The sequence below is a fragment of the Oncorhynchus keta genome, chromosome 19 (assembly GCF_023373465.1).
Source record: "Oncorhynchus keta strain PuntledgeMale-10-30-2019 chromosome 19, Oket_V2, whole genome shotgun sequence".
Classification (NCBI taxonomy): domain Eukaryota; kingdom Metazoa; phylum Chordata; class Actinopteri; order Salmoniformes; family Salmonidae; genus Oncorhynchus; species Oncorhynchus keta.
This window is the reverse complement of record NC_068439.1, coordinates 36,767,569-36,783,375: the sequence shown is the minus strand read 5'-3', so window position 1 is coordinate 36,783,375 and position 15,807 is coordinate 36,767,569. Positions and strand designations below refer to the sequence as shown.

General features: G+C 41.6%; 1 protein-coding gene across 1 annotated transcript in view; it reads right to left on the bottom strand.

Moving 5' to 3' along the window:
* Window positions 1–10,699, bottom strand: part of LOC118397680 (collagen alpha-2(XI) chain-like) — a 57,921-nt gene extending 47,222 nt beyond the window's left edge. Inside the window, exon 1 of the mRNA XM_052470430.1 lies at window positions 10,569–10,699. The gene's annotated coding sequence lies outside the window, so the exon portion shown is untranslated. The remainder of the gene's footprint in view (window positions 1–10,568) is intronic.
* Window positions 10,700–15,807: the final 5,108 nt, after the last annotated feature.

Genomic DNA, 15,807 nt, shown 5'->3' with positions numbered 1-15,807 from the left:
GGCGAAGTCTGCGGCCCAGCACTAAAGAAAAAGCCAATCAAATATACTGTTATAATACATCTCAACCGTAAGATGTTCCGTTAATTGCATCTTGCCTCTAATAGTTTTATTTGAATGAGGAATAACCTTTCATACAAGGTTGTTTCAAAGGGCTGCTAATACTTCTCCCTGTTTATCGTAAACTTAAACGTCCATATTATTCCCTATTTCAAAGTTATCATAAGAACAGATATACCGGTCTGGCTTTATGCTTTGTAAATTGCTGTACGGCAAAACCTGTGTTTAGTACATATCCTTGAACGCAGAGCCAGAGGCCAATAATGAAATATAATCATCCTTTGAAGTTCTTTGCCTCTTTCTCACTCCCTCCCTCTCATTTCTCCCCTATTTTTTACTTTGAATCTCTGAAGGCAAAAAAGTTTATATTTTGTGGTATTTTGACCATCCCACCTCTCAGTCCCAATCACTCGTGTCTCGACTGGATGCTAGTCTGCAATTCCGAGGACTAAGTAAGGGATCATTTAGAAGTAGAAAGGACTAAGGTCTTTTTTTAGGGATCTGCACACTGGCACTGTCCAGGTTTTTGCATGAAAGGCCTCTTATGAAAATCATGCTCCCCGTTATAAGAAACGATAGGGAAAAGTATTGAAAAAAATACAATGAAAAGAATAATTCATCAGCCAATGTTAATACACTGCTCAATAGTCACCAACCATCAACTATTGCATCCACCAATTATGAATCAGGGATCATATGGCAACAGCGCTCAGACAATATTCATAGCGACCAGCAAGACTACTATTGGAAAACCTAAAAAAGGGACAACCAGAACTCATATGTGGCTTGAAAAAAAAGCTTAGAGCATCTCTGTTCTTGGACAACTGAACGGAACACAATTCCTCATGCAATGGGGTAAACACAATCAAAAATCTCTCCGTGACAATGTTATGGTTTTATTTTGGACTGTAGAGCACATTGGATGCTCTGTGGTCCAAGTGTTTTTGCCCCCTAAAGCCGGAGTGTGGATGCCGCGAGCTGTGAAAAGAGACACCCTATAGAGAGAGCCTTGGTATGTGTTTGTGCCATGCTCTGCTGGTACACTGTAGGCTAAAGGTTGTTTCCATATTAAAGGCCCCAAAATGCAGATTTTCCTGTGTTTTAAACCACATTGCACAGTAGCTGATGAAACGAAGACTGTAAAAGTGTGAAATCATTTGGTCAGTGTTATTTCCGGATAGTTGAAAATACAATGTACACAAGACCTTCTAATCAGCAGGTTTGCATGGGCGGGAGTTCCGGCTTTCCATGGTGACATCACCATGCATTAAATTGGTCACTAGACCAATAACAAAGAGAGTTCCAAACTTCTTTGCCAATAACAGCTAGTTTTCCTTTTTCCCCTGCCCACTCAGACTACGCCCAGAGAAAATCCTAGCAAAATTCTTGCTTGAGAATTTGTTGTTGTTGCTAAAAAGCTATTTTTGCCCATTTGAATGGAAATCTATTACAGTAAGGTACTTCACTGTTACCCAGAAATGATTTGATATTGATACAAAAATGGCTGCATTGGGCCTTTAAAATTGCTATAATCACAGCTTTTGTTGAACCAAGTGGTTCCCAAATACACAGTGGCGGGGAAAGGAGAGGGGTGGGCAGAAAAGGACAGATAAGAATGAGAATTGGATGAAATAGTGAATGGGGAATTATGTGTTGTGTGGTCATCGGCTAAGCAAGAATATCTTAGAATATCTTTAATTATGAACAACAAAAAGAAGTTGCCTAACATTGGAGAGAATTACACTGGGCATTCACACACCCATAGCAACAGTAGTCATAAGCACAATCGGGTGAATATCACTCTATGAATGTACCACAGCTTATGGATGTACCAAAATGGGCAAAATGACTGACTTCACACACCCAGAATAAGTTTTTGGCACAATGTGAAGAAGACATTTTACCATGAGTTTTGACTGTAAAAACATTATTACAGTGTAAAATCTGCTGACAAAAGCAGATGCTCTTCAGAGACTAAATCTGGGCAGCAGGTTTTAGGGTACAGTCTGAACCACCAATTACTGAATTCACCTTGAATGTCAGCCTCTTTAAATTAATAAAGCCTACTAATTTGTGTGCAGTCTTTTTAGGGTTAGGACAAAGACCGCAAGGCTCTGTGGTTCATCGTGGCCAGGGTTGACGTCCCACGTGCCAGATTTAACACTCAGCTAATGAAAACTAATTACATTTGATTGACTATGATGATGTCAAAGGCTGTGCTTTATCTACCAATGGGATTCTGAGTTTGTGTGCCAAATAATAATAAACCAAAAGAGAGCTGGCCAGGGGAGTTGAGGGGGGTGCAAAAGAAAAGCAACGAGTGCTGTAGAGACAGACACAGCAAGTGCTTGTGGGTAGCCTGGCTATTTCCAAAACTGGAACCTTGTAATTACAATAAAGCGACCATATTCTATTGCTGACTTCCTTGAAAAGTCTGTATTTTACTGGGCAGGGCTGCAAACCGAGCACACACACCCTACTCGCCACATGACACAGAAATAGATCGGGGGGGGGGGTAAATGTAGGACGTTAGCATGGAGTGTATGTGTGTTTGACACATGCATGGCCTGGGCACACTGATAGAGGTGATGCAGGTAAAGAAGGAAATGAACGATAGAATGGGTCACTGATGACCGTGAACACACCCATCTAACCACATACATGCATGCACTAACCACAGGCATTCAGAGTGAGAGAGAGAGAGTGAGAGAGAGAGAGAGAGAGAGAGAGAGAGAGAGAGAGAGAGAGAGAGAGAGAGAGAGAGAGAGAGAGAGAGAGAGAGAGAGAGGAGAGAGAGAGAGAGAGAGAGAGAGGAGGAGAGAGAGAGGGGTAGAGAGAGGAGAGAGAGAGGGGAGAGAGAGAGAGAGAGAGAGAGAGAGAGAGAGAGAGAGAAAGAGAGAGAGAGAGCGAGAGAAAGAGAGCGAGACAGGTAGAGAGAGAGGCCTACACAGAGAGAGGGAATGCATAGGTGGGTGTGTTTATGTGTGGGGTGAGTGAAGTTTGTATGCCACCCTGTGTATGGTGTCTGCGTATGGTGTCTGTATATGATGTCTGTATGGTGTCTGCGTATGGTGTCTGTGTATGGTGTCTGTGTATGGTGTCTGTATATGATGTCTGTGTATGGTGTCTGCGTATGGTGTCTGTGTATGGTGTCTGTATATGATGTCTGTATATGATGTCTGTGTATGGTGTCTGCGTATGCTGTCTGCGTATGGTGTCTGCGTATGCTGTCTGTGTATGGTGTCTGTGTATGGTGTCTGTGTATGCTGTCTGCGTATGGTGTCTGTGTATGCTGTCTGCGTATGGTGTCTGCGTATGCTGTCTGTGTATGGTGTCTGTGTATGGTGTCTGCGTATGGTGTCTGCGTATGCTGTCTGTGTATGGTGTCTGTGTTTGATGTCTGCATATGATGTCTGCGTATGATGTCTGCATATGGTGTCTGTGACAATAAAACATAATTTTTTTTACTGAGTGTGATTGCCTCTATAGGCATGTCTTTATAAATGGTTATACGTATGTTCAAATACACCAGGCCTTAACATTTCTGGGTGCGTGTGTGTAGGTGCAGCATGATCCCCAATCCCCAGTGATAAATTTAGCAAGTTAAACACTGATTCGGATCATTTAGCACAATCACTATTAAAGATCATTTGGCCATTAGCAATACTCACAGAGCCACTGATGTAACATGGAGAGAGAGAGTGGTCCAACTACATGAACTCATTATGATATGGAGCCTACCAATATACTGGGTTATATGTGTCTATAGCAGCTTCAATGGGTTTCGCATCAACAAAACCCCTATTTAAAATAAAATGTGCATAATGCTTTAGTAGAAGACCCACATAAGCATACATCTAAATGTATAGAGAGCCAAAAGATGGAGGTAAGCGATATGAGGCAATTTAAGGGGGGTAAGTGAGTGAGTGAGTGAGTGAGTGAGTGAGTGAGTGAGCTGGGAGGAGAAGGGAAAGCCATGGAAAGGTACAGGCAAGAAAAATCATAGGAATGAATAGTGAAGGAGGGAAGGGGGTACAGAGGCATGCAGACGGTGAGGGGGAATGAATGAGGGCCATTGACGAAGCGAGAGAGAGAGAGAGAGAGAGAAGGATCAAACAGTATTTACACAGGGAGATTCCAGAAAAAATTGAGGCGGGAGGGGAGAGGCAGGCAACCGGGGGGGTTCACTTCAACTGACCTACTGACTAGGGAATAGGGTGGAACTTTGGGGAAACTGATAGAGAGAGGTAAGAGAGAGAGAGTTGGGGGGGGTGGATTGAGGTAGACAGGTGGAGAGTGAGTGTGTTTAAGAGAGAGAATGACTAAACAACATGACTAAACAGTATATTTCTGAATCAGTAAACCTACAATGGTTTCATGTTGGAATAATGATTACAATGGATTCCTTCAGTCACCTCACTGTTAAAGGGACAGTTCACTTTTTTTTGTCCAGACCCGAAACACAAGCATTAAAAGGTTCCAGATTAAATATACCATCAACCACACCCTCGCGGAATGAGGAAGAATTAGGTCATTAGGTAGCATCGCCCTACATTATGGCTTTACAGTGATTGGTCTATCGTGCAGTATTTCTTGATAATATAGGTGCAAGAGTGTTGCAATGAGTGTTACAAGTGTTTGCACTTCATTTCAAATTTAGGGGCCTGGCGGCGAATGCCCAATGACCCACTCAGAAGTGATGGTAAAACTGGCTTTGACCGGTTGGTGTGGAAAACAAAACAACAACAGAACACGCAAGGCGGAGACGGACAGTGAAGTGTTCGACTTCTGATCATTGATCGACAGACATTACAGCAGCCATCCTTAGAAACAAATAGTATTGCGTCTTGTTGCGGTCTGTCATTTAGTCACAGAAAGGATTATAGCTTTTGTCGTGGAAATTACCACTAAAGGACCCCAAAGGCAAGCTTAAATGTATTTATGTTTATTCACGCCAGCGGAGACAGACAAACAAGCACTTCTTTTGTGTAGGTTAGTCAGAAGCTCTGACGAGGTATTTCCCCCTCAGCGAATACTATCGCTACGGGTTACACAAAGATAGCCAAGTGCATCCTTTCTCAGCAAAGCGTTTGCTCCCAGAAACTGGCAGCAGAGGAGGAGAACACCCGGCAACCACAGAGATTGTGGGAGTCCAGACAATATTTCCAGTCCCGCTGAGCCGACCTTGTGAGAGCAAAGTAGACATACAATAGACATACACTCAGGTGAGCACATGATCAAGTCCATAATATCCTTATATTAGCAACAGTGATTGGTAAAAGTGAAAAATAAGTCTAAATTGTCATACCCCAAAAAGTCTATTGTATTTTGTTGCGGTAGTGACACTGTTTCAGAAAGAATGCAGTGTTTGGTTTTTCGCCATACATAATGGGACCCGTTTCATCCAAAAAGTTGATTCAAGTTTGCCAAAAAGCACCTGGAATGACCTGGATGATTGTCAAAATTCCTGGAAGAATGTTCTATGGACAGATGAAACCAGCCTTTACTGTCAACGTGTGGTTGACTCTACAGTCTCTCTGATGAAGAGATATATACTGGTAGCCATTTTACCGATGAAACCAGCCTTACTGTCAACGTGTGGTTGACTCTACAGTCTCTCTGATGAAGAGATATATACTGGTAGCCATTTTACAGATGAAACCAGCCTTACTGTCAACGTGTGGTTGACTCTACAGTCTCTCTGATGAAGAGATATATACTGGTAGCCATTTTACAGATGAAACCAGCCTTACTGTCAACGTGTGGTTGACTCTACAGTCTCTCTGATGAAGAGCTATATGCTGGTATCTATTTACTGGTAGCTATAACTTTTTGGAAGACATGGGTCCCGTTATGTCTGTTGAAAACCAAACACTGCATTCCACAGTAAGAACCTGATACCAACGGTCAAGCATGGTGGTGGTAGTGTGATGCTTTGGGGATGCTTTGCTGCCTCGTAGTGCTGAGCGATTAACCAAAATGAGCAGCAGCTCCAGTGATGAGCTGGTGACTTGGAATGAAATAATAAAGTCATCAAATAAAACAAATGTAATATACACAACAATTTAAATATTGAATTAAAGTAATGCATATAAATGGTTAATGAGTGATAAGCAGTAATGGGCAGTCTGTAATGTGATGCTACTGGCGGCAGAGAAGTCAGGCGCAGGAGAGCGGAAACTAATTGACAACGGTTGTGTTTAATAACCATAAACCAGCGTCAACAGAATAATAAATTAAATGGGTCAAACAAAACCCGGTCAATACCAGCCTACCGTGCACACGCACTACAACAAACAATTACGGACAAGGACATGGGGGGGAAACAGAGGGTTAAATACACAACATGTAATTGATGGAATTGGAACCAGGTGTGATGGAAGACAAGACAAAACCAATGGAAAATGAAAAATGGATCGCGATGGCTAGAAGGTCGGTGACGTCGACCACCGAACGCCGCCCGAACAAGGAGAGGGACCAACTTCGGCAGAAGTCGTGACACAGTCACTACAGACTTTTAATAATTGTTATATTATGTGATGTAATCTAGCCTTCAACCCACATAATGCATAGTGCATTTAATGTTAAAAAAAATATATATATAAAAAATTAATCGAAACCGAAATGGAAAACAGTGATATTTAAAAAAAAATAATCAAACCGAAACCGAGCAGACCACAAACAGCACTAATCACACAGCACTACTACCTTAGGACCAGGACGACTTGCCATCGTTGAAGAAACCAGAGAATTCTACAGGAGAATGTCAGGCCATCTGTCCATGAGCTCAACAACACACAATCAAGTTTACATCAGAATGGCTGAAAAGTTTTGGAATGGCCTAGTCAAAGTCCAGACCTAAACCTGATTGAGATAGGGCAGGACCAAAAACTAGAAATAAATGCTTGAAAACACACAAATGTCGCTGAGTTAAAGCAGTTCTGCATGGAAGAGTCGGGCCTAAATGACCTCCACATCGATGTGAAAGACAGACCAACAACTTCAGCAAATGTTTGGTTGCCGTTGCAGCTACTGTAAAAGTGGCACAACCAGCTATTGAGTGTAAGGGGGCAATTACTTTTTCACACAGGGGCATTGGGTGTTGCATAACTTTGTTTATTAAATTAATCACCAGATTTGTCTTTTTCTTTGGAAGTTTCCAGCACAAGACTGCAACCAACCAGCACTAAAGCTATATATCCAAATTGTTTGTCTCGCTATAGAAGTGAAGGTTGCCTCTTAGTCATGTGATGGTACATGTGATTTATCAAAGCTTGAAAAGGGCTCTTCCCTAACTAATTAAGGTCAACCTGTCACATTATTTAGGCAACTGATTTCATTAGGGCTTTACTGGGCTGATAAGCTAGCTACATAAGCAGCTAACAATTGTTTGTTTTAGTCATAGCATAAGTATGAATGTGCTCCGCCATTTATCTAATGTTAACAACGGCCAAATAAAACCTATCCACTGTCACACAATATACAAATAATAATGCAGACATTGAGTAATTCACGTGTCCCTGAAGGAACTCTGCCGGTGACCCCTGCTCCACAGTCTGATGGTCAGCAGGGGCAGGTAGAGCACAGTGTCATGCTAAATTCAAAATGACCCCCATGACTTTCCCTCTATCCACAGAGGCCAGCTGAAGTTTCCGGCCTGGCTGCTGTTTCATACCCTCACAACCAGCAACAAATGGCATAGCTTCCATACCTCGCAATACTCGCTGCATGTCATCTGTCAACCTTCACAATGGAAACCCCCACGACGGGATTGTTTTTCAGTAGGGCATCATTTCATTCTAAAATGCTCAATTAAAGTCGAAAACAAAACGCAAGTCTACCCCAATGATAACACAAATGACAAAAGCAACGTAACAACATAGCTATGAAAGGCTACACCCAGGCATGAACATAAATGACTCAGAATTAGGCCCTAACTCCAGTAACCAAACAGCTACCCGGACTATCTGCATTTAACCTTTTTGCACTAACATTTTTTGACTCATCACACACGCTGCTGTTACTGTTTATTATCTATCCATTGCCTAGTACATATCTACCTCAATTACCGTGTACCCCTGCATATCGACTCGGTACTGGTACACCTTGTCTGTAGGCAAGTTATCGTTACTCTAGGTGTATCTATTATTACTTTCATTACGTGTTTTACTTTTCTATTATTTCTCGATTTTCTTTCTCTCTGCATTGTTGGGAAGGACCCATGAGTAAGCATTTCACTGTTAGTCCACACCTGTTGTTTACGAAGCACGTGACGAATACATTTTTGATTTGATGCGAGTATGTCGGGACAATAATCAAGGAAACAACTGAGGGCCACAGTTTACAGGAAAGGTACTAGGCCTGTGTTCAGTCTGCCTGAGGCACTCTAAACGTCCACTATGCTCAACAGTGGACCTCTATGGTTCTGTTCTCACTGAGGTGAACGAGGTACTCCACAATGGGACTGGTCAATATGGAATGCAATAGGGGAAGGAGAGGGAATGTACCACTGGGGTGTTGAGGGAGGGGGTGGGGTGGCAGGGGAAACAGAAGGGCCTTTTGTGAGACAGGACGCAGCATAGACAGGGCCAGAGGTACAGCAGAGCTTCGGAGGAGGGTGAGCGTGGAGGAGAAGGAGGAGAGAGACGAGAACTGTGGAGGCTTCATCCCACACAGCCGTATCCAAGACCAGCTCTACAGTGGAAGTGTTAATAATGATTATTCAGGCAAACAACATATACTGTAGGCACAATAATTAACTTTAAGGGCTATTGTACCAAAAGTCTACCACTTCATAGTTTCCCAAGCTGCCGGATGGGGTTGGGAAAAAGCGGCACAAATGTTAGAAAGTCTATAATTCCCCCTTCACACAAGATTTGAGGCTATACAGGCAAACCAGGATTCTAAACATTGGCGAAACAATGACAAATAAGCCACTGTGAGCAACGGCTGAGATAGTAAATAAAACCCAGACAAAATAAACACGTTTCCATGAGGAGACCGGGTGCAATTCCCACAGAAGAAAGCAAATGTACTCAGCACCACAAGCAGCCAAAGTCCATTGGTATCAACACTCCATTCCAGTCTACATGAGATTCCACCTCCCCTTTCAGTTTTGATCCTGCAAGGCCCGTTGGCAGAATTGGACAAATTAAACCATCATCTGATGATATAATTCATTAATTAGTTATAATAAGAAGCAGCAGAGACGGGCCCAGTGATCATGCTCTAGAAACAACTCCCAGATCTTGTGTCACGCCCTGTCCTTAGTTATCTTAGTTTTCTTTATTATTTTGGTTAGGTCAGGGTGTGACATGGGTGGTTGGTTTAGTTTTTGTATTGTATAGGTGTTCCCTGTCTAGGGTTTTTGTATATCTATGGGGTTTTGGTATGTCTAGGTAAATGTAGGTCTATGGTGGCCTGAAATGGTTCCCAATCAGAGGCAGCTGTTTATCGTTGTCTCTGATTGGGGATCCTATTTAGGTTGACATTTTCCCTTTTGGTTTTGTGGGTTATTGTCTATGTGTAGTTGCATGTCAGCACTAGTTGTTTATAGCTTCATGTTTTGTTAGTTTGTTTAAGTGTTCTTCGTTTTAATAAAAGAAGAATGTATTCCAATCACGCTGCGCCTTGGTCTCCTCAAAATGACCATCGTGACACCTTGGTTAGAATTGGTTAGGTGTAAGCAATATTGAGAGGGCAAGGTGGAGCAACTACCATATTTCTCATAGCTTACCTATACAATTATTTCTATCTACATGAAGTGCATAGAGGCTATGGGTTGTTTTTGGACCGGGTCTTATCTACCTCCTAATAGGTGGCCAAGGGCAGGAATTGTTTCTCACAATCAATGCATTTTGAAGATTGGAGTCCTCCAGGGCTCAGTGCTTGGTTCCTTGCTGTTCTTTGTTTGGATTCCTACAATCACCTCATCAATGAATCAAACAAAAGAATCACCAATGATAAGCACATGTTAAACCTCAGCAACCAGGCAGATTTTAGTCATGGCACCACAGTAACAGATTAGGTCACATCCCTGACCCAACCAGGGCGCGAACATCAGCTCCTTACGATTGGATAACTAACAAAACCCATCTTACCTTTGAAGCTAATCCAGCTGCTGACCGTCTGTTCCTGACAAGTTCTGACTCCCGCTTGCAGTTTGCATCAAAGTAAAGCTATCTACAGTGATTGTCGCACCCTGACCCGAGAGAGCCTTTTTATGTCTATATTTTGGTTTGTTCAGGGTGTGATTTGGGTGGGCATTCTATGTTCTGTTTTCTATGTTTTGTTATTTCTATGTTTTGGCCAGGTATGGTTCTCAATCAGGGACAGCTGTCTATCATTGTCTCTGATTGGGAATCATACTTAGGCAGCCTTTTTCCCTGTTGTGTTTGTGGGAGGTTATCTTTGTTAGTGGCACTAATGCCCTGTTAAGCTTCACGGTCGTTTCTTTGTTTTCTTGTTTTGTTGGCGACATTTACTATAATAAAAGGAAAATGTACGCTCACCACACTGCGCTTTGGTCCACTTATTCCTTCCAGGAAGATGGCCGTGACAGTGATCCAATCTTACAACCTAGAAAGAGTATAAAAAAATATAGACATTCATAATCACTCATTTACTAATAGTATGTACACTATATGTATTTTATGAGCGCTTATTCATTAAAGTTACCAAATAGCATGCAAATGATTGGCCTATAAAATATCTCCTCAGTGATCCACAGTGGTGAAATCTATAATAACAAGAAATAGAGATTGGGTATAGTTTGGGGCGGCAGGTAGCCTAGTGGGGGGTGGCAGGTAGCCTAGTGGTTAGAGCGTTGTGCCAGTAACCGAAAGGTTGCTGGATCAAAACCCCGAGCTGACAAGGTAAATAATCTGTTTTTCTGCCCAAACAAGGCAGTTAACCCACTATTCCCCAGTAGGCCGTCATTGTAAATAAGAATTTGTTCCTAACTGACTTGCCGAGTTAAATAAATAAAAAATGTTAATCATGGCAGAGAGCACAATAAAAACAATCCCAAAATGAAAGGAATGTTTGAGGTCAGAAATGTCTGCCTTTGGAAAGTCATCAAAGCGGTTCCTTGTTTGATCTCTGATTTTTGATTGGTCACATCCGGCCTATGCTAACACACAGAGAGCCAGTTAGAAGAAGAAATAACTATGATGATACAGAATAATAATCCCTCCCTTTCTTCCTTCCTGTCTGTACTCTTCCCTTCCTTTACCCATTTCACCCTTCTCACGTTCACTCCTGGCAAGGACCCCACTACTAATACTCTCGTTTTCATTGCAGTGAATGATTGGCATAGATTGCAAAACAATGTTTTTTTCCCCGTAAATGTTTTGTCCACATTTTAGTCTACACTAGAATCTCATTGTTATTTTGCATAATGGGACAAAATATATGTGGGTCTCTGTTGTTTTCTGGTTTCACATTTACATTCTGCTCATTTATGCAACTTCATCACATTGGGCCTCTAAATACTGCTGGCTTTGTGATGTGTGTACTTTTCTTTTTGGAGCAGAACGGAATTCTCTCAGATCTAGAAATATACCCTATGGGCTGTGTTCCATTCTCATTATTGCCCTCTTTAAGCTATTCTTAGAGGCCCTCGATGTCCAGTAAATGTACATCTGAGTACATTTGGCCCACAGTGCCTTCACATGCCTTGTCAAGAGTTGTGTTGGAGCCTGAATTCATTTATTCATTGATTAAATTAAGATTTTGTGCCACTGATCTACAGACAATACTCAATAATGTCAAAGTGGAATACAGTTGGTAGATTAAAATAAAATAAAAAAATGTAAATCCACGGCTGAAATGTCTTGAGTCAATTAGTATGCAACCCCTTTGTTATAGCAAGCCTAAATAAGTTTAGCAGTAAAAATGTTTAACAAAAATTATAATAAGTTGCATGGACTCATTCCATGTTCAATAATAGTGGTTGACATGATTAAAAAAACAACCCCATCTTTGTACCTCACACATACAATTATCTGAATTTCAAGCACATATTCCACTACAAAGACCAGTGTTTTTCAGTGCCTAGGAAAGAAGGGCACCAATTGGTAGATGTGTAAAAATGTACAAAAGCAGACACTGGATATCCCTTTGAGCATGGTGAAGTTATTAATTACACTTTGGATGGCTTATCAATACACCCATTCACTACAAAGATACAGGCGTCCTTTCTAACTCAGTTGCCGAAGAGGAAGGAAACTGCTCACGGATTTCACCATGAGGCCAATAGTGATTTTAAAACAGTTACTGAGTTTAATTGTCGTAATATTATAGAACTGAGGATTGATCAACAACATTGTAGTTACTCCACAATACAAACCTAAATGACAGCATGTAACGAGTGCCCTGAGAGTCGGGAAGAAAGTTCAGGGAGTGAGTGTTTTAATAAGTAAAAGAAACAATGAATACGAGCCACAAACAACACACCGACATGAAAACAAAGTCAATAACACCCGAGGAAAAAACCAAGGGGAGTGACAGATATAGAGAAGATAATCAAGGAGGTGAAGGAGTCCAGGTGAGTGTCATGAGGCACCGGTGCGCAAGACGATGGTGACAGGTGTGCGGGATAATCAGCAGCCTGATGACCTAGAGGCCGGCCAGGGAGCATACATGACACAGCATGAAATTAAGGAAGCCTGTACAGAATAAAAATATTCCAAAACATGCATCCTGTTTGCAACAAGGCACAAAAAATGTGCCAAAGAAATTCACTTTTTGTCCTGAATACAAAGCATTATGTTTGGGGCAAGTCTAACAACACATCACTGAGTACCACTCTTCATATTTTAAAGCATGATGGTGGCTGCATCATGTTATGGGTATGCTTGGCATCGCCAAGGACTAGGGAATGTTTTGGGATAAAAAGAACGGAATACAGCTAGCTATAAGCACAGGCAAAATCCTATAGCAAAACCTGGTTGTCTGCTTTCCAACGGACACTGGGAAACTAGTTCACTTTTCAGCAGGACAATAACTTAAAACAAGGTCAAATCTGCAGTGTAGTTCCTTACCAAGACAACATTGAATGTCGCTGAGTGGCTAGTTACAGTTTTGACTTAAATCGACTTGAAAATCTATAGCGAGACTTGAAAATGGCTGTCTAGCAATGATCAACAACCAATTTGACAGAGCTTGTACAATCCAGGTGTGCAAAGCTCTTACAGACTTACCCAGAAAGCCTCAAAGCTGTAAATGCTCCCAAATGTAATTCTATGTATTGACTCAGGGGTGTGTATACTTATTTAAATGAGATATTTCTGTATTTCATTTTAAATAGATTTTGCGTAAATGTCTAAAAAACCTGTTTTTACTTTGTCAGTATGCGGTATTGTGTGTTGATGGGTGACATTTTTTGTTTTAATTTCCATTTTCAGGCTGTAACAACAAAATGTGGAATAGGTCAAGGGGTATACTTTTGGGAAGGCACCGTACCTTCCTCAAGTCTACATGGATCTTTCACTTTTGACCTTATAGTCATAGAAAGAAACAGGATGGGGCCGAAAGAAGAAAAAACATGTAGGCTTTGTGAGCGATAATGGGATAGAATGAAGGCAGGGTTAATACTGAGAGAGGAACGAAGCCAGTGTCCTAAATCAGATGATTTAGACAGAAAGCAACACGGGGGGGATAACAGAAAGAAATGAGATTTAAGAGACACAGCCACGCTGATTAAAATAGATATTAGAGCATGACCTTCGAACCAAGTTCTTCAGTGATAGTGTGTATAACATGCAAATACATGCTTCAATATCTCAAATGTGAGTATAGTGTTTCTTAAATTGAACTGTGATTAAAGCATTTAAACAGTACAGAAACCTCAAGCCTTTCCATATGTGAATATTTGCTGGGACTAAGTGATCAGTACACAGGTTCAATAAAGTTATGACTGCATGCAGCTAGGTGTGGGAGTTCCTTAACCACGCATTGCCCACCAAAATGCTGGCATATGACTTCATACAAATTGCTTAGTTCTCAAAACTCAGCAATAATATGAATTTAAAGTAATCATACAGGCATGAGAGTTTAAAAAGAATGAGGAATTCCGTCCCTCCATGAAGGCCCCATTATGCCACCCTTAACACATAGGGAAATGGACAAGGAGGAGACGAGGGACAGGGGTGGGAGGAGATGAACAGGATTGGGGAGGGACTGGGAGATGGAAAGGCAAAGTGTTAAAAATAACCTGAGAGAGGCGAAGAAGCCATTTGTAAGAGAGGCCTCCACAGTGTGTGCAGCTGAGAGCAAGGTATTGTGAAAAACCAGCCACTGCAGATTCTGAATAATGATTCACTGGCCTTAACAGCGTTGTATATATTCCCTTAATTCAAGAATTTCAGCCGATGCATTCAAAACGTTACTAAATATGGCTCAAAGATACAGTTGAAGTTGGAAGTTTACATACACCTTAGCCAAATACATGTAAACTCAGTTCCTGACATTTAATCCTAGTAAAAAATCCCTGTTTGAGGTCAGTTAGGATCACCACTTTATTTTAAGAATGTGAAATGTCAAAATAATAGTAGAGAGAATGATTTATTTCAGCTTTTATTTCTTTCATCACATTCCCAGTGGGTTTACGTACACTCAATTAGTATTTGATAGCATTTCCTTCAAATGGTTTAACTTGGGTCAAATGTTTCGGGTATCCTTCCACAAGCTTCCCACAATAAGTTGGGTGAATTTTGGCCCATTGCTCCTGACAGAGCTGGTCTAACTGAGTCCGGTTTGTAGGCCTCCTTGTTCACACACATTTTTTCAGTTCTGGCCACAACTTTTCTATAGGATTGAAATCAGGGCATTGTGATGGCCACTCCAATACCTTGACTTTGTTGTCCATAAGCCATTTTGCCACAACTTTGGAAGTATGCTTGGGGTCATTGTCCATTTGGAAGACCCATTTGCGACCAAGTTTTAACTTCCTGACTGATGTCTTGAGATGTTGCTTCAATATATCCACATAATTTTCCTACCTCATGATGCCATCTATTTGGTGAAGTGCACCAGTCCCTCCTGCAGCAAAGCACCCCCACAACATGATGCTGCCATCCCTGTGCTTCACGGGTGGGTTGGTGTTCTTCGGCTTGCAAGCCTCCCCTTTTCCTCCAAACATAATGATGGTCATTATGGCCAAACAGTTCTATTTTTGTTTCATCAGACCAGAGGACATTTCTCTAGAAAGTATGATCTTTGTCCCCATGTGCAGTTGCAAACCGTAGTCGGGATTTTTTTATGGCGGTTTTGGAGTGGTGGCTCCCTCCTTGCTGAGCGGCCTTTCAGGTTATGTCGATACAGGACTCGTTTTACTGTGGATATAGATCATTTTGTACTTGTTTCCTCCAGCATATTCACAAGGTCCTTTGCTGTTGTTATGGGATTGACTTGCACCTTTTGCACCAAAGTACGCTCATTTCTAGGATACAGAACGCGTCTCCTTCCTGAGCGGTATGACGGCTGCGTGGTCCCATGGTGTTTATACTTGCGTACTATTGTTTGTACAGATGAATGTGGTACCTTCAGCCGTTTGGAAATTGCTCCCAAGGATGAACCAGACTTGTGGAGGTCTACAATGTTTTTCTTTGGTCTTGGTTGATTTCTTTAGATTTTCCCAAAGAGGCACTGAGTTTGAACGTAGGCCTTGAAATACATCCACAGGTACACCTCATATTGACTTAAATTATGTCAATTAGCCTACCAGAAGCTTCTAAAGCCATGACATAA